The sequence below is a fragment of the Mus caroli genome, unplaced genomic scaffold (assembly GCF_978045245.1).
Source record: "Mus caroli unplaced genomic scaffold, Mus_caroli_1 scaffold_13, whole genome shotgun sequence".
NCBI lineage: Eukaryota > Metazoa > Chordata > Mammalia > Rodentia > Muridae > Mus > Mus caroli.
The window spans coordinates 105,826,836-105,852,140 of NW_028227268.1; positions in this window are offsets into that span (position 1 = coordinate 105,826,836).

Sequence of the window (25,305 nt, forward strand, 5' to 3'; positions counted from 1 at the left end):
AATCCAATCACATGTAAATCCTACCATTAAAAAGTTATTCATCCATTTCACAAAGGATCAAAGTAACACACAGTAACAAAAAAGTATCAAATAGATCAAATATGGCTTTTCTATGAGAATCTTTAAGTCCTTGTCATAGCTTTGAATTTAAATTATTAGATAATCATGCCTCCTCCTTACTATTCTTTAACCTTAAATTAACATTTGACAAATGCATGTTCTTAAAAATGTGTTCTGTTATAAGTGAGGTAGAACAAAAATATTAAAGACTTTTATTAAGCATACCCCAGGATTTTTAAGTTGAATGCAGCTATAGCTTCCTCAGCTATCTGCAAAGTAAGGAAGATATGTCCATTATTTCCAGAAGATACCCACCCAGTCCAACCCAACAGCTCTGCAGCCAGAGCATCTTAACATTTTCTGAGAGGTCATCTTATTTATAGCTAGACATGGAGAGTGGAGGTTTTGATTTATAAAACAGTAAAATACATTTGCTGATTTATTTCATACTTCTGAAATTTTTATTAAAACTATTACTTTAAAAAGGGAGACAAGTCCTGGATGTTAGTCTCCTATTTTTAAAAAGATTTATTTATTTTATTTTATGTGTATGAGTTTTGCCTGAGTGTATATATGTGCTCCATGTGTATGTATTAGTCCCCTATTTTATTACCGCAATATTGTCCTGGCTCAGATTTTTTCGAAATAAGCAGATATCTGAAGGCTAAGATAATTCCATAAAGCTTTGAAGACACAAAACAAAGTCTAGTATTGTTTTGAGCTTTATGGGTATAGTGTTGGATTTCTGCAGAGAGACAGAGAGACAGAGATTTGGGAAGGTCATTGTGGGGGAGGGTATCACTATCTGTCACTCCAAAACTGATGGTGGGCACTAGTCTAAGTAGGTTGATACCTACTGCTTACTTACCAGTGACCACCTATGAATGAACAGGCTTTTGAAATAGATTGTTTGAATTTCTAGGTAACATGATGGACTAGAAGCTGCCTCTATGAGACCATGTAAAGGAAAAGAATAAGAATAAGAATAATCTATAATGAACACCAGTGAAATGGCTCATTTGGTAAAGCTGTGTACCAAGTCAGCTTGCAAGAGATTGATCCCAGCATAGAAGGAGAAGCTGACTTCCATATGTGCATATAATAGTTGGGTTCCACCCCAACAAATAAAAAAAATAGAATAAATTCATTTTAATTCATTAAAGAAATGAATAGTTCTTGAAATCCACAAGAGATATGACTGGTCATTTGAAGGGTGCCTAGAAACAGATGCAGGTACCACAGAAACAAGAAAGCCAAGGAGAGGGGCATAGGCAAGCCTTGAAGCTTCCCATCTGGGCAGTGGACTACTCAAGCATCTTCAGCCACATCTCTTCAGGAGGGTGATTCATGCTTAGTGATATTCAACTGCACCATACCTCTTCAGTAGAATAACCAGTGTCAAGGGCAGATTGTACATATCTTAGTTATGCGGTTAGTTATGTCATTTCCAATTTATATGAGAGACACATAGTCCAGCTAGAACAAATCAACTATCATAGTTCTACTGCTTATTAGCTTGATATCCATATGCATTCTGAAGCTGGATAATTTTGTTGTATAAGAATTAATTTAGAGCTATACATGGAGCCTTCTGGGGTCACCAGTAGGTACATAATTGAAGGTAATGACTCCATAACGCCCTGAATCTATGAATATCTAGTAGCTCAGCATTAAAAGATGAAGTCCAGTGAGCACCCCCTCCATCCATGCTCAAGTATTGACTAACTCATTCTTGTACAGGGCTCATGCAGACACTGATAATTCTGTGAGTGGTTAGAATGATTATATCTTGTCCAGAAATGGTGTTTTGCAGTTCTTCCCCTATCTTGCAGCTCTTAAATTCTTTCAGGCCCCAATTTAGCAATGTTTCGAGATCCTTAAAGGGTATGAAGAAATATCTTGATTTGTTCTGGGAACTCATCTCTAACTTATCCTCATTATTTTATGCAGCCATGAGTCTCTGAATTCACCACTGGGAAGTGTCTTCTCTGTTTAAATCTGAGAGAAATATTTGTGTACGGTTATAAATAAATAGTTGGAAGGTAGTTTATCACTATGTTAATTTAGCTTGACAGTAATATTCAGTTCCTGATTAGGGCTTATGATTTCCCCAGATCACATGCCATGAATTTCTGAGCAAGTTTATAGTAACAAGCATGAGTTCCCTCCTGTTAAGATCGTAAATCTAATCAAGAGCAGTGAGTTGCACCCATAACCATAGTACCACTATTGCACAAATATACATACACATCTTGCCTTGTAAGCTGGGCCACATGAGATGTATCCCAAATTGGGTTGGTCATTGGAACACCCCTCCTTTAGTCTCTTCTTCATTTTTTGTTCCTGTAGTTCTTTTAGACTGGAACAATTCCGAGTCAGAAATTTTGAGTGTGGGTTGGCAATCCCATCCCTCTACTTGAGGCCCTATCTATTTAGTGGAGGTGGTGTCTACAAGTTCCCTCTCCCCACTGTTGGGCATTTCATTAAAGGTCACTACCATGGAGTCCCTGGAGTCTCTCACCTCCCAAGACTCTGGTACTTTCTGGAGTGTCTCCCCCACACCTCCTGAGGTTGTATATTTCCATTCATTCGGCTGGCCCCCAGGGATTCTCTCCTGTCTCCCTTCCCCATACCTGGTCATGTTTCCCTTTCCCCTCCCTCTCCACTCTCCCACCTAGGTCCCTCAGTCCCTCTGCCTTCTGTGATTGCTTTCTTCTCCCTTCCAAATGGGATTGAAGCATCCTCACCTGGGCACTTCTGTTTGTTAACCTTCTTGAGTTCTATGGGTTATATCCTAGGTATTCTGTACTTTTTGGCTAATATCCACTTATTAGTGAGTGTGTATAATGCATGTCCTTTTGGATCTGGGTTACTTCACTCAGGATATTTTCTAGTTCTATCAATTTGCCTACAAAACTCATGATGTCCTCATTCATAATAGCTGAATAGTATTCCATTAAGTAAATGAATTACATTTTCTGTATCCATTCTTTCTTTGAGGGACATCTGGGTTGTTTCCAGCTTCAGGCTATTACAAATGAGGCCACTATGAACACAGTGGAGCATGTGTTCTTGTGATATGGTGGGGCATCTTTTGGATATATTCCCAAGAGTAGTATAGCTGCGTCTTCAGGTAGATCTATTTCCAATTTTCAGAGGAACTGCAGATTGATTTTCAGAGTGTTTGTACCAGTTTGCAATCTCACCAGAAAGGGAGGGGTGTTCCTCTTTATCCACATCTTCACCAGCATATGCTGTCACCCAAATTTTTTATCTTAGCCATTCTGATTTGTGTAAGGTGGAATCTCAGGATAGTTTTGATTCCATTTCCCTAATGACTAAGGACTTTGAACATTTCTTTAAGTGTTTCCTGGCCATTCAAGTTTCCTCTGCTATGAATTTTCTGTTTAATCTCTGTACCCCATTTTAATTGGGTTATTTGGTTTTTTGGAGATTAGCTTCTTGAGTTGCTTATATATTTTGGATATTAGCCTTTATGGGATTTGCGGTTAATGAAGATATTTTTCCCAATTTGTAGGTTGTCCTACTGACTATGTTTTCGCCTTACAGAAGCTTTCCAGTTTCATGTGGTCCCACTTATTAATTGTTGATCTTTGACCCTAAGCCATTCAAGTTCTGTTTAGGAAAATCCCCCCTCCCCCCCGTGACAATGAGTTCAAGGCTATTTCCTATTCTCTCTTCTATTTGATTCAGTGTATCTGGTTTTATATTGAGGTCATTGATCCATATCGACTTGAGCTTTGTGCAGGTGATAAATACAGATCTATTCTCAGTTTTCTACATACAGCCTGCCAGTTAGACAAGCACTATTTATTGAAGATGAGTTCCTTTTTCTATTGTGTATTTTTGGTTTCTTTGTCAAAAATCATGTGTCCATAAAGGTATGAATTTATTTCTCTTTCTTTAATTCAATTCCATTGGTCAACATGTCTGTCTCTGAATAAACACCATGCAGTTTTGTTTTGTTTTGTTTTGTTTTTTTGTTTATCACTATTGTTCTGTAGTACAGCTTGAGGTCAGTGATGATAATTCCCCAAGAAGAAGTTCTTTTATTGTTAAAAATTGTTTTCGCTATCCTGGATTTTTTGCTTTTCTGTATGAAATTGGGAATTGCTCTTTCCATATCTGTGAAGAATTATGTTGGAATATTGATGGGGATTATGTTGAATCTGTAGATTGCTTTGGTAGGATGACCATTTTGTTATGTTAATCCTACCAATCCATGAATATGGGAGATCTCTCCATGTTCTGAGGTCTTTGTAAATTGAACCATCCCTGCATCCCTGGGATGAAGCATTCTTGATTGTGGTGAATGGTGGTTTTTAATGTGTTCTTAGATTTGGTTTACTAGAAATTTATTTAGTATTTTTGCATCTATATTCATAAGTGAAATTGGTCTGATATTCTCTTTCTTTGTTGGGTCTTTGTTTGGTTTAGGTATCAGGATAACTGTGGCATCATAGAATGAATTAGGTAATGTTCCTTCTGTTTCTATTGTATGGAATAGTTTGAGGAATGTTGGTATTAGTTCTTCTTTGAAGGTCCTGTAGAATTCTGCACTCAAATCATCTGGCCCTGGGATTTTTTTGGTTGGGAGGATTTTAATGACTTTAAATTCCCTTAGGGGATATGGAACTGTTTAGGTAGTTTACCTGCTCTTGATTTAACTTTGGCATATGATATAAGTCTAGAAAGTCATCAGTTTCATCTAGATTTTCCAGTTTTGTTGAGGAAAGTCTTCTGTAGTTGGTTCTAATGATTTTTTTTTTTAATTTCCTCAGTTTCTGTTGTTATGTCTCCCTTTTCATTTTTGATTTTGTGAGTTTGGATACTGTCTCTGTTTCCTTTAGTTAGTTTGGCTAAGGCTTTATTTGTCTTGTTGATTTTTCTTAAAGAACAAGGTTTTGACTTTGTTGATTCTTTGTATCATTCTCTTTGTTTCTAATTGGTTGATTTTCTCCCTGAGTTTGAATATCCCCACCCCTACCCCCACTGCTCTTGGGTGTGTTTGCTTCTTTTTGTTCTAGAGCTTTCTGGTGTGCTGTTAGGTTGCTAGTGTAGGATCTCTTCAATTTCTTTACAAGGGCACTTCATGTTATGACTTTTCCTCTTAGCACTGCTTTTGTTGTGTTTGCCATTCTGAGGGAACCCTAGGAGAGCTCAAGAACTGCAGGGCCCGATGCAATTATGCATAACACTCTTTATTATTTCTAAGAGTCAGACTTGGATCGCAAACTTTCCCACTATGCAGGACAGGAATGCAGCCTTAGCCTAGAAGGCTAGGCACTTATATACAGCACAGTTTGAGATTCTTTGGATTTTGGGGTGACAGGGGAGTGACAAAGCAAATCATTTTCAAACGTGATATCATTTGGTCAGGTGTCAAGGCAGAACCCTGAGGCTGGGAGGCGGGGAACATTTTCTGACTTGGGGAGTAACTTTATTGTGCTTATCAGGAGCTAGTGTGTGTTTTATGGCTGGCTATAGCTGCCTGTGACATATGCTTACCTCCCTTTCATGATCTGAATGTGGGACCCAAATCTTCATCTCAAATCTTCCCAAGGATGTTTTGCTTTTGGGTTTATCTTCCAAGGACAGAATCAGGCTGTACCTGGGAAGTGCTTAGCTGTTTATCAGTGAGAGTGACAGCCTTGACTATGCGGAGGTAAGGAAGGTGGCCATTTGTCTACTCAAGATGGCATCTGGTATTTTTGTTAAGGAGTGCCTTTATGGAAGCGGGAACAATGATATTATGATGCCAGACTGAGTCTTCTCAGAGTGCTCAGGGAGGGGGAAGAAGCCTTGCCCTTACTGAAGGAGAGATCATGGGGTGGTGGAAGGGGAACTTCTGTGAGAAAGCACAGAGGCAAGCCACCTGTGCATTTCACTTTCTTGTGTCCCATAAGTTTGAGTGTGCAGTGTCTTCATTTTCATTGAATTCTAGAAAGTCTTTAATTTCTTTATTTCTTCCTTGACCAAGTTATCATTGAGTAGAGAGTTGTTCAGTTTCCATGGGTATGTGGGTTTTCTTTTGTTTTTGTTATTGAAGTCTAGTCTTAGTCCATGGTTATCTGATAGGATGCATGGGGTTATTTCAATGTTCTTATATCTGTTGATGCTTTTTGATTGACTGATTATATGGTCAGTGTTGGAGAAGGTAGCATGATGTGCTGAGAAGAAGGTATATTTTTTGTATTGGGTTAAATGTTATATATATTTTCTATTTGGTTCATAAACACTTCTATTAATTTCACTATCTGTGTTTAGTTTCTGTTTCAGTGACCTGTCCATAGGTAAGAGTAAGGTGTTGAAGTCTCCCACTATTACTGTGTGAGATTCAGTGTGTGTTTTGAGCTTTAGTAAAGTTTCTTTTATGAATCTGGGTGCCTTGCATTTGGGGCATAAATGTTTAAATTGAGACTACATTTTTTAGTGGAGTTTTTCTTTGTTAAACGTGAAGTGTCTTTCTCCATCTCATTTAATAACTTCTGGTTGAAAATCTATTTTATTGGGTATTAGAATTGCTACTCCCACTTGTATATTGGGACCATTTGCTTAGAAAACTATTTTTTTTTAGCCTTTTACTCTAAGGTAATGTCCATCTTTGCCACTGAGGTCTGTTTTTGTATGCACCAAAATGCTGTATCCTGCTTGCATATCCAGTTTGTTGGCTTATGTCTTTTTATTAGGGAACTGAGAAATGTTAGAGACGGATGATTGCTAGTTCATGTTATGTTTGTTGTTGGAGGTGATATTAAGTGTGTGGTTCTCTCTTTTTGGGTTTGTTGTGAGATGATTAATTTCTAGTTTTTTTTTTCTTTGGTGTTGATACCCTCCTCGTGTTGGAATTTTCCTTATAGAATCCCCTGTTAGGCTGATATTATTCCCCATAAGACCTCTACCTACCATGAAGCAGGCATCCTGCATACCTCTGTTAAAATTCTTCTAGAGACAAGCATGTTGGGTCACAGACAGCATTTGTTTCTTGCTTTTGGAGTCAGAGGATACCCATGAAGGTGAATCTCCTGCTGGCTTATTGCATTTGCCACCAAAGTTTCAACTTATAACCAGTCATCATAAACACAGACTAATATACAAAATGACACATAAAAATTATTTCATTACTTCTGAGTGCACTCTTAGTAAATGGATTTTGACTACCTAGGGGCCATTGAGATTACATAGTGTATTTGGATTTGTTAAATGTTCATGTTTATAACATGATCTGCTTGTATGTATTTTCCAAACACATTTTATAAAACAATTTTTATGTGTACACAAAATATAATGCAGGAATTCAAATACAGGTAGACAAAATTTCCAAGATTCTTAATGTTAATTCCGCAATTAATCTATCGCCCAAACAGTACTGATGCCTTCCTCATACAACAGGTATCATTTATTTCATCTGAGCTGGTATTTTCTATCCCATGTTTTCAAATGGCTTCCACATCCCACACATGGAAATAAAGATGAATCCAAAAAAAAAAAAGAAAAATCAAGCCCCCTCCTCCCCAAAAACAGGCTACATGAAACAGTAAGCTGAAGGAGCACCGTGCTGAACAAAGCAAACTTCAATGTAACATAACTAAACAAATGCTCACTAAATACCTTGATACCGCCCTCAAATGGCAGAGGTTTCAAATGTGCCCTCTTTACAAATTTTCACAAAGAGCACAAAGAAACCAAAGTTCAGACCATGAGTTCTTTTATCAGACACTCTCCAAATCATGCAAGTATTTGGAGTAGAGTATTCTCTAACAAAGAATACCCAGTCAAAATCCAAAATTCCCTCTTTTACCATTTTGTTTGTAAGGATTGACAGGCAGGTGACACAACACCCAGGGGTAAGAGAACCATAGAAAAATTCCTCAAATCTGGGGGTAATTTTGCACTTAACCTTAGATAAATTTGCCTCCTGCCTGGTATGCCTAAGTTACTACCAGGCATATTAACAAGTTGCATGCTTAGACACATTAGGAAATAGTTTGATAAAGAAAACGCATCATTCAGAGTTTGTCCAAGCCCTAGAAAGACAAACTTCAAGTTTTCTTTGCCTTTTTCTGTAGCAGGTTAATAGGAAACATTAAATAGTAGCCAAGAGAGATAGATGTATAGTTTTATGCCCTAGAATCATGAGAAAGCTCTTTCTAAGTGTAAAGTGTCTCTCCTGTGGAGAGCTAGGTCTATAGATGCTACTCCCATTCATGTCCATGATGAGTTTGAAATACTTCTCCTGTTGAAAGTAAACTTTATTCATTTCAAGAGAGACAAAAAAAGCCAAATTTTATAAATAAAGAAAATGCTTAGCAATAATTCTATATTCAGAAATACCTAGAATTGACATTTGAGCATGTAGCTTTTTAATACTATGAGCATGCAAGTCAGCTTTACACATACATTTATTCCTACAAAATTACTGAATACAATTTCAATTCAGATAATTTATTTATTTTTATTTACTGTTATATTTGGTCTTTTTGATTTTGGATATGTATGTCTTTTAGTTGAAAGCTTTTCTTTTTGTTTGTTTTCTTTTGTTTTTTTTATGAGGTGAAACTAATTGTATCAAAGTCCTTGAGTCAAGAACAATCTCTCCTTTTTGTTTTCATTTATTCTTTTCTTTACACTCTTGCCCCCACCAGCAGGCAGGATCATTTGTTAGCCATAGATGAGTGTTTAATAAAGATGTCCTGAGTTGAACTGAATGGAAGGATATGGGATGCACACATAAGAAGAAGACTGAGTACCTAGCCATCCTCTCCTGTTCTTGCCACATAGAGAAAGTCACAGTTTGAAGTGACCCATGAATGCTGCTTGGCTGGGCACGCAGCTATGCACCTGCTGAGTTACAAGACTGATGAATCATTTGCCTGGTGATTTTGCTAAGTCATGCTGAACTGAAAGCCACTTTCAAAACAAATCCTGCCGAAGCTAGGGCTTTCTCCCTGGCCTAGTGTTTTCTCTACAAATAGTCTCCTTATCACTTTTCAAAAAATCTACAATAATACAAAGACAGTTTTCAAAAGTGATTTCTTCACCACTGTTGACTACCCCTAAAGAATTCTATTGGATATTGCTCAGCAAATCAGAATTGCCTCTTTGGTTTACATGTACAGTAAAAGCAAGCACAGCTATCCCTCACAGAATAAATTGATAAGAACGCATAAAGCCCAACTAGATATTTCCTTTGAGTGACAATTCAAACAAAACCACTTCCCAAACTTGTTCTTTTCGAAAATGTCTAAATTTGCATTTACTTGTGTTTTCACTTACTTAGTAGGCTGGAGGGGGCTGTGTGTGTGTGCCATGGTACCATATGTGGAGATCAGAGAGTCAATTCTTTCCTGCTACCATGTGAGTTTCAATTATGAAAATCCGGGTCATCAAGCTTGATAGCAAGCTCCTTTACCTGCTAAGCTAACCTACCAGCCTACTACTTGTCCTATCTATGCTCCAACAAGTCCTCAATAACATGAATATTAAGTGACCTGGTAATTTGGATTTTGTCTTTGAATTCACTTCCTTGAGAAAGTTAATGTCCCTTTGCTATAGCACCCAAATTTCCCCTCTTGACTCCATCTTCCATATGGGCTCTCTTTCATTATAGACATGATCTGTGAAGGTCACTAAAATTAATCAAAAACATAATTGTATCAATATGAAACCAAAGGTCTAATTTGGCTTCATGGGCCTATTTTTGGGAACATCATGCTGCCTTATATGATTGCTATAAGAACTTCATATGGGCTAGTCAAGGCTCACAATCAATCCTCCCTTAAGATTCTGTGCATTGGACTGCTGTTGGCCTAAGACCTTCAGTCTTCCTTGTACATCTGTGTCTCCTATGCATCCAGCTAATAACATCTCCTTCTGTTTGGAAGTGGTCCATAAGGAAGAGTGGGACAGAAGAGAGCTGAACCTCAGGTATTTCAGCAAAGGGACATTAGCTTTTGCATGGAAGTAAATTAGACAAAACAAAAAACACCTCCTAGAGGTGCATAATCTACTTCTCAAGGTCCTCACCTTTAATGTTTTATTTCATACTTGTTCAACTACAGGAACCATTTTATATTCCAGAGAAAGACAGGCTTTATCAGATCTATCCCACAGCTGTCTTTCTTTTCCTCTCCCCCTGTTTCTTTGCTCCTCTATTTTAAATACCTTAATGAAATGTAACACCACTTTAGTGTTTCTGCTAATCTGATAATTCAAAAGGATAGACAATTGTGTCAAAAAATAAAATACAATCATGAATCATTACCCCAACTTTTACTTAAAATTGAGGTCTCAATTTTATTGCCCACCAATTCTTAGGTTCAAATACCCCAAACTGTAAAGATACCGAAATATCAGCTGTCCTGGTTTTTTGGATTTTGCTTTCAAAGTGTTGATATACTGGGACACACTTGAGAATGATATCATTTCTATTAGAAAATGCATGGCAAACAGTAAAATGAATGAGAAAATGCCCTAAAGAGATCATGACTCTAGGTGGAGTTAGGGGGCAGAAGCCCTTAGAAGGGTGTCTCCTCTCAGGGACCCTGAGAAATTTCCTACCTGAAACTTGTGTGGATAGAGTAAGTGTCTTCTCTGTGTAAGAATACAAGCTGGGTGTTGCCATCCACACCTTTATCTCAATGCTCAGAAGACAGGTAGATGGATCTGTGTGAGGCAGAGGCCAGTCTGGTCCTCACAGTGACTTGCAAGAAAGCTAGGATTACCCGGAGAGACCCTGTATTTTAAAAAAGACAACAGAGAGAAGAAATGAATACAAAGGAGCGTTGTAGACTCAGAATAACATGTAAAGATTACTAAAACAAGAGCTAACTGTACCTGCCGTAAACCCCCACTTCAGGATGAGCTAGTTCAGCTATAAGCAGATGATTCATTGTGAAACAACTAGAGATTCTAGGATCTCTATTAGCCTCCTCCTCATTCCCCCTAAGGAAGATAGGAGGTTTACATGCACAAATCGCAACTCTTCCTTCCCTCAAGTTGTTTGTATGAACAGTAGGAAGAGGTGAACTGAGCTTTCCCTGAGGGAATTTTCAGTGAGGGCAGAAACAGGGCAATAATTTGTTTTGTTTTCCTGTTGTGGTATGCTCTCTTATGGTGGCATCTTCTGAAACATTGATCAGTAAATGATTCCTATGAAGGTCCAGACCTTCTACTTCAAGGCATGAGCATCATATGTCATAATACTTTAACATGCTATGGTCACCTGAAAGCAGAGAATACACAAACATGGTTGACTATATTTCTATAAAGGTTCATTTTTGGAACAAAACAAGTTTTTTCGCGCCATAATAATAGAACATGAAGTTATTTCCTAACTTATTTTTTTATTAGATATTTTCTTCATTTACATTTCAAATGCTATCCCAAAAGTCCCTTATACCCTCCCCCGCCCTGCTCCCCAACCCACCCACTCATAGCCCATCATTTTCCCAACAATTCTTTTATAACAGTAAAATGCATGGTTTTTTGAGTCATCTTTCCTCTGATAAATTGTGTTTTCTGTGAATCTATGCCATGTCACTATGTATAGAAAAGAGCAGGCATCCCAATGGCTGCATGCAGCTCAGTGGATAGCTCAGAAGACAGGAGAAGCAGAGGAAGTTACATCGCTGGAGCCTGTCACAACAGAACCAGCTGTTACTTCCCCCCTCTTTCTGCTTCTCTCAGTCGTCTGCTTATTTTCACTGTGTAACTAATCTCAGCCTTAAAATTACAACAATCCTTCCCTCAAAGTCACCCAACTCTTGGAATTATAGGTGTGTACCAACACACTCAGCCCTGTTTATTGCATTTGTCTGTGATTTCTAAGAAGAGTCCTTGAAATGGACATTTCTGGTTTCATTGGAGACTCAGTTGTGTCAGGTGATGTTGTTCTGGAAATTATCTTATGAAAGGATGCTATCCTGCAGACACACAAGAAAACGTTTTGCTGTTGGAAGCTGCCTGGTGAAAGGGCATGAGATGTTTTGGTGGAGTACATGCATGAGAGGACCTGTGATGTTTGGAAAGGGTATAAATAGAACCCAACAAACAGTGGACAATGCTCTGGCATTGGTTTACCTTGCCACTCTTTGCTGGTCTTTGCTGATGACGCTGTGTCATTGGTTCACCTTCCTCTCTTTTCTGATCCTTGCTTGTGCTGACTTCATAGAGAGCACTGCATCAAAGAACGTCTTGTGATATTCAGGTGGCTTCTTGCAACTTCCACTGACTTGGGCCAATTGGCAAACCCTTGCAGTTTCTTCTGGATTTAACTGCCATTGCTGATTCATGAATAGTGTTTGTGAGTAGATGGAGTTACAGCTGCTGATTTGTGTGAACTGAACTGCTGATAACCTGACAACAAAGATTGGAATTGCTCCAAAGAACTATTTCTAAAGAGATTCACCAACCACCACCCCTTGCTCTATTAAGCTTTCCTTTCCACTGCCTCTGCTGGGTGGTGGGCTAAAAGGGAAGTTAAATCATTTAAGAACCCTTATTAAAGTAGGTTTTTGAAAAATCTAAGCCTAGAGGTCCAAGTTTTACCGTGACAGATTCATCTCAAGGGGCAGAAAGGAAGAGAGAAACTGATGCATGCTGACTCCTCAGCCAATTGACATCACAAATACTGAGATGATGAAAGAGAGGTGACAGATACCAAAAGTGACATCAGAAAGCAGGGTGACTTGGCTTGGCATAGAAGAGGCTAGGCTTTCTTCTGTCTTTTACTGATTATCATTCATTTCACCCATTTCTGTAAAGCATCTACATGCACAATAGTTAAATAGAAAGCACAACAGAATATTAAGTGGGGCATAGGGCCGAGAGACATCTCGATGAATAAGAGTACCACTGCTCTTCCAGAGGACCTGCATTCAATTCCCAGCACCCACATAACAGCTCACCATCTATAACTCCAGTTCCACAGTCTCTAACAACCTCTTCTGGTCTCTACTGCCACCAGGCATGTACATGGCACACAGACTTGGGAGCAGACAAAATCCTCATGCACATTGTAAAAATTTGAAAAAAAAAAAAGAAAGAAAGAAAAGAAAAGAAATGGTGTCCTTCTAGGGAGACAAATCACAAAGAGTGAGAAAATCTCCAGAGAGAAGAGGGTAACTCAACTAGTCCTACCTGGCAAGTTGCTAGGCCCCATACACCAGAAAGCCAAGAGTTCCACAGCTTCTTGATCAGCAAAAAGGAGTTTGAAAGATTCTGGTACTGACCTTTTTTGCACCAAAGCACATTTCTTGAGCCATCAAACACATTACAGACAGGAAGGAAAAGCTGAGCTTTGCTGGAGGACAGATTTATAATTTCAGGGTGAGACAAGCCTGAACTTTCTGCTGTCTCTCCTCGATGAGGCTTCTCACCTATTTTGTCTGATTCTCATGGGAATGCAGACACACCCCAGGGGCAAGAAACGTCTGTGCCCTATCAGTCAGTGGGATCAGCTAAATAGAAGTTTGTCATGTTTTGCAAAAGATACACATTATTGAGAAGCATCCTATTGACTGGCTAATTTACTTTTCAGTTTAATATTGGTACATCTCAGAATCAAATTGAGATAGTGAAAATCAGAATATAGTTTGCCAAGGGACTTTCCAAGAAATGGCTGTTTACTGCTTGCACAGTTAACCATTGTATATGTGTCAAATAATGTGAAGTACCCCTCATCATGGTATCCACAAGACATAACAGTTTTAGTCCTTATGGGATTTTCACCTGGTGATATTTAACAGAGACCTCATTCACTGCCAAACCAATCAGTTCTCCAAGCCTTCCCCATATTACATATCCATTATTTCTTTTTATAACTTACAGCTTTTATTTACAGAATTGTTAGACTCTAATCTGTAAAAAAAAAATTAATCCATTCTACTTGTAGTATAGTGACTTGACCAGGGTGACACAACTATGACTGGTTAGCTGGAAGCTTGCTCTCCTCCCGCCTCCCATCATACTATCACCTCACTCAGTCCCATCTTGCTTATGGAAATCTGATGGACCAGTTTACCTCTTATAGAGCCTTCAGGTCTACTAGATTGTATGATTAAATTTTTGGGTTCAATAACTGCATGATCAATATACATGACTTCTAGACCTCTCCCTAAAATCTGAAGAGTTCTCAGCTGTCTCCTCTGTCACCTATCAACCTACCCTCTCAGGCTTGTCTGTAGATTGTGTCCTCACAAAATGTGTTTGGTCAGGAATAGTTCTGTAGTAGAGCACTTACTAACATGAGCAAGGCCCAATATTTGATCCCCCAGCTAGAAGAGAATTGGCTCTATGTCTAATGTTTGTAAAATGCTTACAGGATATCTGATTTCTGTCTCAGGAATTGATGATGTGTGTCAAATGCTCTGATAACACTTTAATTAAAAATGTATAACTATATTTAAGTATTTATCAAGCTTATGGAGCTATGGAACCCATTTCATAACACAATACCTATTTCAATTTTACAAAACACTTTCTTTTTAGGGTAAATCAATTCTAAACATGATCTCCCAGTTTCATCCTTCAGTGTTTACCTACCTCCATTTTCCCTGCTTTGTCCCATTCTTGGCACATCTACAGGACCTCACAAGGACATTTCCATTGTGTGGCTTATGTTAGTTAGGTTCTTATGCTATTATTGTAGTAGTAGGGGCTTGCTTGCTCTGCACAGTTAAAGTCTTGAAGAAAGTGGAATCCTAGCTTCACTGGCTGCATTATCTTAAATAAATTGCTTTTGTTTCTGTGAGCATCTGTTTCTTCACCTATAACCTCAGCATCTTACTTTGCTGCTCACTCATATCATTATCACTGGGAGGACCAGCACATTCAACATTTGCTCTTAGTCAAAGGCAGAGAAGAGATGATCAGTGAATTAAAACAGCCCAGGAGCTATGTCACTCATACTAGAAGAGGCATAAATGTTACAAGTTATTATGATGATATTGCCAATGAGGCTAGCCTCTCATTGGCAATATCATCATAATAACTTGTAACATAGCCTCAAATACCACTCTACATTAGGGCCAAGATTCCCCCAAAGGAGCAAGAACTGGACATACTGAGTTGAACCTGATAATCTGCATTGAGAAATACAGCTGATAAATCACAGTCCAAAATTAGCCAGGTGCAGAGAAAAGAAGGGTTGGGTAGGAGGAAGATGAAGCAACGCCTTTAATGCCAGTAAGAAATATGCCATGCACCAGTACTAGAGCAAATGGTAGAGCAGGAGAGAGGTAATTGGTGGTATCACCCATGCATTGTGGCTAAAACAGAAGGATTGTATGGCCAGGAGAGAATTCTTCTCCAGGGACCTCCAGGCCTCATAGAACAGACAATAAAAAGTCTTTCCCGAGACATGGTGCAGATTTGTCCTTTTGCCTCAGAAGGAAAAAAGAAAAAGAAAAAAGGATGATACTACTAGCTGTAAGCAATTAAAGGTCAACTCCGAGAAGAATCAGAAAAGTGCTCTTTCTGTTTTGGAAACTCTCTCTCTCTCTCTCTCTCTCTCTCTCTCTCTCTCTCTCTTCTTCTTCTTCTTCTTCTTCTTCTTCTTCTTCTTCTTCTCCTTCTTCTTTCTTTCTTTCTTTCTTTTTCTTTCTTTATTTCTTATTTTCTTTCTTTCTTTCTTTTAACAAGAACATTATATAAGTATGTCCTTCTTATCTGCCAGGTTGGTTATCAGAAAAACACTTGTACATTTTAATTGGGGCCTTCTGAACACATGATGCTGTGACTCGAAGTGGCTATATCAATAATGGGAGTGATTCAGAGTTCCCAGGCAGCCAGAGGACTATTTCAGGCTCTTAATCCCCCTGCCAAATAGGGTATAGGCCAAAATAGTTCTTTTGCGTTTATTTCAGGGTTTTAATCTCATATGCAACTGAACCCCATTAAATGCCGTTTCCCAGGCTCAGCCCTTGCTTTCCAGGCAGTTTAGCATGCATGTGCCTGACTTGCCACTTCCTGTCTGGGAAGGGTATTGACTCGGAACCACAAATAGCACTCCTTTCCGAGATTCTTGCTCCAACCCAAGAGCTGTCCGTCTGTTTCTGGTCTCAACCTCAGGGGGTGGCTAGCAGGATAGGCAGGGTAGTTGGGGCAAAACTCAGCAGCTTTTTGCTCCACTGCCAAGCACAAAAGTGGGCTTCCCATGGCTGCTCCTCAGTCTCATTTCTAATCACTCACCATGGATGGTAATGGGAAAGTGCCTGAATTACAAAGATTCTCATTTATTACCCTGGCTGCTCCCCCACAAAGCATCTCTTCTCCCCTTTGGCAAGAACAGATCACTATTGACACTTTTAGAAGGCCCTGGGCCCCTCTCAATTATTGGTGTAATCTCTCCCTATTCTGGAAGCAGAATTCTTTTCTAAGTAGATTTTTTAGAAAGTTAAAAGCTAGTCTTTGCTTTATTCATTGAAATGACTTCATGGCCTAATGTATTCTCCTGTCAGTATTTTTCATCAGTTCAGCAACATCTGCAGGATATGAAAAAAAGCAGAAAGCAGATGTTTGCAAAAGGTAGTTTCACCAAGCCTCCTTACCATAATTATTGCAGCACCACATCCCCATTTTATTGCACCTCTCTTATATTCATATGCTGTTAACTTGTCCTGTAGCAATTAAAACTGGTGTATCTCAGTTCCTTCTAAACAGATTTGCCATCTTAAAAAAAAAATAATTGACAGATATCTTCCATTAAATCCAAATTTCCTTTATCAAATCTTCGAGGGGAAAATAGATTAAGAAGATGTAGATATTTATCTCAACCTTCACTCATTTACACTCATTTAGTTAATTAGCACTTAATTACACTGTCAAAGGGGAAAATGTTACAATGGTCAGGACAGAGTGGTCCCCACCCCTCGGGCCCATGCTTCTTTTAAAAGGCAGACCTTTGCTTAGTGCCAGCTTGCTCCTATGTGAAACATTTGTAATGATTACTTGACAAGGGGTGCAGATCCGAGATTGTGCAAGAGAGAGCCATCACTCACTAAAGCCCAGCTGTAACTCCCAAACTGGAACAACAGTGCCCCCCAAAGCAAGTTGCCAGAAGCAGCCAGAGAACAAACCCTGAGCTGCCCAAATGACTATTTTTTTTTATAAGCCAAGGAGCTATTTTAAGAACTGCTGGCCGAACCCGCAGGCTCTATCACAACCAGATGAGCATTCCAACCAAGCTGGGGAGCCGTGGCTGGAAACAGAGACTGTTTCCACCTATTTTAACCCAGACGCCACAAATTCTCAAAGGAGGAATGGAGGAGGGAGTGGAGAGAGAGCAACAGAGACATAGTAGAAAAGTGGACAACTTTAGAAGTTTGTCAGACTTGAAGCAACAAAATATAATCAGCTTAACGAATAAATCGTATTAACTGAAATGCAATTGAAACTCTGCTTGTCATCGGGGTTTCTCCATCTTTTAACAAATGGCAATGGTTTTTGGTCTCACAGGTTCCTTGCCAAGGAGAAGACCTCATTAAAACTGTTGGAAAATAATAGAATTCTAATTAGCTTAATTATGATGTGAAAAATTAGCAACCTAATTCACAAAAACAATATGCAATTAACCTGTTTTTCATAAGTCAAACTATTTTCCAAAACAGGAAATGAAGGATAACACCCATAATTTCATCATGAGGGCAAAAATCCTAGACACCCTGATTCAGTGGTACCGGGGGAGTATGTAATGAAACCAAAAGTCTCTACTCCCCCATCCTCTGCAACTCCTGCTGTGCATTGCCTACAGAGCCTTTTGGCTCCAAGAATGGAAACTGCATTAAACTGAAGGCTCACTCAAATTTTCTCTTTCAAGTTCTAAGTCCTATTTTCCATTTTCCCTTGGGTCCTGGAATTGGGTCAACCTATAAATGATGAAATATTGCATTCTTAAAAGACAATCAACTTATGATGTCATGTCAACATATTTGAGTCCTTGAACTGCTATCAGAATATTACAGAGGGAAAATAATGTGAGGTTAGAATTAAGAATTGGAAGTCAGGAAGCCTGAAATCTAAAGTTTTAAAATCAAACCATGTAATCAATAACCTAATGGTGAACTCTATGAAAAGACAATATATCAAGTTTGTAAGATGTAGAAATGTGGGCTGGAGAGATGGCTCAAAGATCATTGACTGGTCTTTCAGAGGTTCTGAGTTCAATTCTCAGCAACCACACGGCAGCTCACAACCACCTGTAATGGAATCTGATGCCCTATTCTGGTGTGTCTGAAGACAGCTACAGTGTACGCACATAAGCAATAAATAAATAGATAGATAAATAAATAAATAAATAAATCTTTTATAAAAAAGATGTAGGAATGTATTAAAAATATATTAAAAACCATTTCTACTCCCTCAAAATCTCTACAATGAAAACCATACCTACCAATATATACCTTACAGAATGGCTGGAGTTAAAAACAATGGTTGTAGTGAAGTGTTTGTAAGAGGGGAAGAAATTATAGCCCTTTTGTATTTTTAGGAAGAGTATATGTCAATATCATCACTTAAAAATTGTTCTGTGACATCTGTTAAATAATACTAACAAAAGAACTCCTGGTTATAAGCTCAAACTGAGTACTCATGTCTAACAAAGGCATGTACAGGGATGTTTATAATACCATATAATACTATATAATATAATAGATTTATATTGGACACAGTACAAAATCTATCAAGAGTAAGACAAACTATGAAACAGTCACATTTCTTCTTAACACAAATAAATGCATGCTGTGATCACTTGTATTTTAGTTCAAAAGTAAACAAAACTAATCCACAGAGAAAGAAGGTGTCATGACAGTTGTGGAAGGTTTTAGCTCAGGCAGTAGGAAAACCTCACAGCAAGCGGCATTTGAACTGAAGTGTGTCTCAGGTGTGCTGGCATTATATTGAACCCAGGTGACACTGTGTGTGTGTGTACACTTGCATACATATATCCATATATATAAAACATAGTGATAAATATCTATGAGAATACACTATGTCAAGTACTTAAAGTGTAGGAATGCTGTACAAATAGTATATTTTAAAAATCTTCCCCACTTAAAAAAATCCACAGTCAAAACCATAGCCATGCACACCTAGCAGCAAGGCTGGAATTAAATGAATATTAATAGCAAGTATTTGTAAAGAGGAAAAGAAATCAGAAACCTTTTGAATTTTAGGAAGAAAATATATATGTTCATATAACTTAACAACTAAGATTTGGGTACTGTATGTACCCAAAAAAATAAAAGCAAGAGCAAATGTATGTCTACCTCAAAGTTTATCTTTCATTATTTTGCCCCATTCCCTTGGCAGACTCTACTTACATTTAGTATCTTTCCCATGTAATGCCCACTGAGCACATTATGATCGGTCCTTATTCATTCTACATACAGCACTTCTCTCCTAGATTCCCTGAAATTGTCATAAGTGGACCAGAGCTCAAATGCTGCCACCTGACATCCTTGCAGAAATCCCTAGCAATGTTCTTACACTATCATCTCTCTCTCTCTCTCTCTCTCTCTCTCTCTCTCTCTCTCTCTCTCTCTCTCTCTCTCTCTTTCTCTCTCTCTCTCTCTCTCTCTCTCTCTCTCTCTCTCTCTCTCTCTCTCTCAGTGTGTGTGTATGTATGTGTGTGTGTATGTAGTCTGTTGGCTTTCTTAAAATTCTTCTCAATTTTTAACCTACCTTATTATATTCTAAATATCCTGATTGCTTTTTTGTTAATTAATTTGTTAACTCATTTACTCACTAGAATGTATGCTCCTTGAATGAGTGGACAAGTGCTGTCCTGTGCTGTCCTACATCTAGGGTAGAATCTGGCATCCAGTTGAAAGTCTTTAGATACTCAATGATTATTGAGAAGGGATAGATTGCTTCCCTCAAACTTAACAGAAGGGGTGGGATTAGCCAATGAAAACTAAGAATATATAAAAACAACTTTGGAAAGATACTACTTTGTAAGGTAATTGAAAATATAATTAAAACCACAGATAGCTTGAATGAATAGAAAATGATTCACCTAGTAGACATGAGTTATTAGATGAAATTCTCTCATATCTCAGTACCAGATATAGGAAGTTACTGGTCAGGGAGTCCCCAAGCGACCTCCTAAAACAGTACAGGCTATTGTCATTGTTCTTGGCATCAGAATCAGATAGTAAAATCTTACATTAAAAACAACATATTTCAGTTGCAGGACATAGAAAAATAAAGCTGAAAATTATGTAAAACTTCCCCCATGCTGACTAGGTATCACAGTTTTGGGAAATGCTCTATAGATCTCTCTTCAAAGAGAAATGACACCAATAATGTTCCAGAAGCCAGCCCTGCACACTGATACTAATGAACTAGGCAAAATATATCCACAAGTACAATAGTGGCACAAAGGTTACTGGTGTAACCAACCACTTTCTCATTAGATTTGAGCCTATTCCACAGGTAAGAATCCAGACCTGGTACTGAAAGCCTGGTCAAACGCTCAGGACTCTAGGAGTCATAGGCCCAGTAGGATCATACTACTGTTGTTTTCCTAAAGGATAAAAGAAGAGCAAATGTCAACAGATACAAGAAAAGGAAGAAGGACAAAGGTTAACAGATATGGAAAATTGAACGAGGAACTCCCAGATAGGAGCTGGAAGAGTGGAGATTCTGAGATAGCACCCATCTGCCTCAACATCGTTTGTAGATACCTACCTAAATCTAGTTCAAAGGCTGGACAGAGGAATGAGAGGATAATTGGTAACCTAAAGCAGCAAGAAGCTAAAGGAATGATCTCAAAAGAGGAGGTCACCAGGTTAGTTCAGTACAGTTAAGTGACTCTGCAAAAGAACTGGCAGTGCCATGTTGAAGGAACAGAACTCAGTAGAGAAAGATAGAAGTTGGCTCAGCAAACATGCAGAGACAGAAAAACCCATGGCAGGGTCAAGGCCTAGTAAAAGACTAGTTTAAGTGATCTGGGAATCTGGTTTCTGACTTTTTCCTTTTTAAGATCTTTTTTAATAAAGGGTTTTAGATGGTGTGTAACAATGACCAGCAAACAACTGTTCTCTAAACAGCAGAAGTTTGTATTCTATGATGGACTAAATGTACACTGACCTTCTTGAGCTTGTAGTCTGAGTCAAATGTCGGAGCTTTGCATATTGTGACTAGCAAGATGGAAAAAAATATGTCACTCGTAGGGAATGGAGCTGTTACATATGAAACAGGCAAAAATGTGTAGAAACACATTCTTTTTACTCATGTGTTCAAAAATTTTATATAGAATGAATAATGTTGCTCATGGGGCTCAAAACAAAAACTAAGTTTTAAATCTATGAATCTTTCTTAATAAACGTTCTGACTTTTTCCCACCAAAGGAGGAATCATTTGACTAGATAGAGCACTTTGTCCAAGGATTGAGAAGTGTGTGTGTGTGTGTGTGTGTGTGTGTGTGTGTGTGTATACAGACAGAGTGTGAATAATAGCACACTGGACCAATGATTCATATAAAACTAATTTAGAGCCTAGGCAAGCTCAGTACATGGGAAGATTGATGCGAGTAAAGGTGGTAATAAAATATATTGATGCCAATTGTCCTTCATTTGAATACAGCGCGGAGTCTGGGCTGAAAAAAAGCAGCAGAGCTTGATTCAGTTGTTACAATTTCAGAAATGACTCATTTCCTTTCACTGCACAGCTGGAAGCTCAGAGGTGAATATTTCAGTACGTAAGATTCAGTTGGAAGCAATTTGCAACTGAGCTCATAAACGGCTTATCAGCCAGCCAGCCCTGAGGTTGGGACCCAAGATTGGCAGTGACACCCTTGGGTTTCAGAACCAACTACTGAGCTTCCAGCAGATTCCCCTAGTGGTCTTTCCCTATATCCACAGAGCTGGAAACATGGAGGCTTGTATTTACATGACCCAATTTATGAATCTCTCAATTGTACTGGGAGTTGGTTACAGTTTTTTAGAAAAAAAAATTAATGGTAAAGGATAATGCTATTTGCAAAATCTGTATGTTCCCATAAGTCTAAGGGAAGTTCCACCTCTCATAGATAGCAGATGAATCCCCACAGTCAAGACACATAGTGCATTTCTACTTAGAGTCAAATGTAAAGGAACAGAGGAGAAGAAAAAGATGGCAGAGGTAAGAAAATGCTTTTCATTTATACGAAGTGATAGAAAAACATAACATAAAGGTTCATATTCTGCTTTTGCTATTTATGCCGGGTGGTGCCTATATGCTTGCCAATGAATGGTGCTACTCCCAACTTTTACTTAAAATGATGCTATGAGGAATGTAATATATGACATTAATTCCCTACTATGAATCAAGAGCTCCATGATGAGGATAAATTGGTTTGAGAGTTTCCATTTAAAACTTTTATACTATACACAGTCAATTTATCTAATTCTTCAGTTCCACCCACAACTACCTTTTCATATCTTGATCTCTGCATAGTTGATTCATGTGGAACATCTATTTTATTATTCCCTGACATCTATGTGAATCCCCACCTACAGGTCTTTGACTCCACTGCCCTCACACAACACTAATTACTTTTGGCCAATACAATTGATCTAACTCTGTTATTATTGGTCCAAGCTCACTTAGTCCCTAGACTAACTTTTTTTTATATCCACTGCTAGTGTCCTTGATAACAGTGTCTATGGCTGAGCACTTTCTTATGCTCCAGCCACGAGTGACATATGCCATCCATAGTGACTGTCTAGCATGTTAATGACAACACTCAATACAAAGAACCTTGGACTCAGGCAAACCTGGGTCATAGCCCATCTTCACTATTTGATAGGTCCTACTCATGTTCAGCTTTCCCATTAAGGCCTGTCAGTTCTGCTTCAAAAATATGTGCCTATTTCTTGTTCCTCATCTGTCACGGCCTTCATCTTTTTAGCACTGCTCATCTTTACGTCAAGTTGTGTCCTATCTTCCTTGTGTGCTCCTAACCTTCCATTCTGCAGATCTCTGTGTTTTAAAGTAAACTGGGCCATCTCATGTACAGACTGAAAACACTGCAGTGTTTAGAAGGAAGTCTAATTCCTGAGCAATTTCAAGTCCCTGTGTGTGTGTGTGACTCTTGATCCACTCTGCAACACCCCTACCTTCCTCTCTCTTCCTGCACATTTATCACATAGTCCCCTAGACGCTTCTATAAATGTCTTCATTCTGACCCACCTTAAGTCCCTATTGCCTGGCAGTTACTCAGCTGGGAATTCTCTTCATTCATTTCAACAACTGTCTATCTTGTCATCTCTCACATTTTAGCTCAAAAGTCCCCATGACCTAGATAATTTCCTGATCACCTTATTTCAGGCATTCTTATTCACAGGGTTATTACCAGGTCCGGCATCCTGTACTGTTGGGTTTGGACCCTCCACAGAATGCTAGAATTTTCTTTGTGTATCAGTTTCTTTTGGGGCATCCTGCACTGTGATCACTCAGGGTCTTCCCTCTCCAAATCATCACTGTGAAATTTTCCTGAGGTTGTGACAGCAATAGAACTCAGTTCATCTGACCTTCTATCTCAAGGGTCATTGTCCTTTGATGAATATGTCTACTGTGCAAAAATATCATTTCTTTTGTGTATATTTTATTATTTGAACTCTGAGAAGAGAGCATGTCTCATCAATTTTACTTGATTTTGGGAGGAATTAAGAAGTCCCTTGGAATTTATGAACATTACATAATCCTCAAGCTGGCTATATAAGGAACATTTCTTTTTTTTCAATCTTTTTTTTAAATTTTTAATATTTTTATTACATATTTTCCTCAATTACATTTCCAATGCTATCCCAAAAGTCCCCCATAGCGCCCCCCCACTTCCCTACCCACCCATTCCCATTCTTTTGGCCCTGGCATTCCCCTATATTGGGGCATATAAAGTTTGCAAGTCCAATGGGCCTCTCTTTCCAGTGATGGCCGACTAGGCCATCTTTCGATACATATGCAGCTAGAGACAAGAGCTCCGGGGCTCTGGTTAGTACATCATGTTGTTCCAACAATAGGGTTGCAGATCCCTTTAGCTCCTTGGGTACTTTCTCTAGCTTCTCCATTGGGAGCCCTGTGATACATCCAATAGCTGACTGTGAACATCCACTCCTGTGTTTGCTAGGCCCCGGCATCGTCTCACAAGAGACAGCTATATTTGGGTCCTTTCAGCAAAATCTTGCTAGTGTATGCAATGGTGTCAGCGTTTAGAAGCTGCTTATGGGATGGATCCCTGGATACAGCAGTCTCTAAATGGTCCATCCTTTCATCACAGCTACGAACTTTGTCTCTGTAACTCCTTCCCTGGGTGTTTTGTTCCCAATTCTAAGAAGGTGCACAGTGTCCACACTTTGGTCTTCATTCTTCTTGAGTTTCATGCGTTTAGCAAATTGTATCTCATATCTTGGGTATCCTAAGTTTTGGGCTAATATCCACTTATCAGTGAATACATATTGTGTGAGTTCTTTTGTGATTGTGTTACTTCACTCAAGATGATGCCCTCCAGGTCCATCCATTTGGCTAGGAATTTCATAAATTCATTCTTTTTAATAGCTGAGTAGTACTCCATTGTGTAAATGTACCATAATTTCTGTATCCATTCCTCTGTTGAGGGACATCTGGGTTCTTTCCAGCTTCTGGCTATTATAAATAGGGCTGCTATGAACATAGTGGAGCATGTGTCCTTTTTACCGGTTGGGACATCTTCTGGATATATGCCCAGGAGAGGTATTGCTGGATCCTCCGGTAGTACTATGTCCAATTTTCTGAGGAACCGCCAGACTGATTTCCAGAGTGGTTGTACAAGCTTGCAATCCCACCAACAATGGAGGAGTGTTCCTCTTTCTCCACATCCTCGCCAGCATCTGCTGTCACCTGAATTTTTGATCTTAGCCATTCTGACTGGTGTGAGGTGGAATCTCAGGGTTGTTTTGATTTGCATTTCCCTGATGATTAAGGATGTTGAACATTTTTTCAGGTGCTTCTCTGCCATTCGGTATTCCTCAGGTGAGAATTCTTTGTTCAGTTCTGAGCCCCATTTTTTAATGGGGTTATTTGACTTTCTGGAGTCCACCTTCTTGAGTTCTTTATATATATATTGGATATTAGTCCCTTATCTGATTTAGGATAGGTGAAGATCCTTTCCCAATCTGTTGGTGGTTTTTTTGTCTTATTGATGGTGTCTTTAGCCTTGCAGAAGCTTTGCAGTTTCATGAGGTCCCACTTGTCAATTCTCGATCT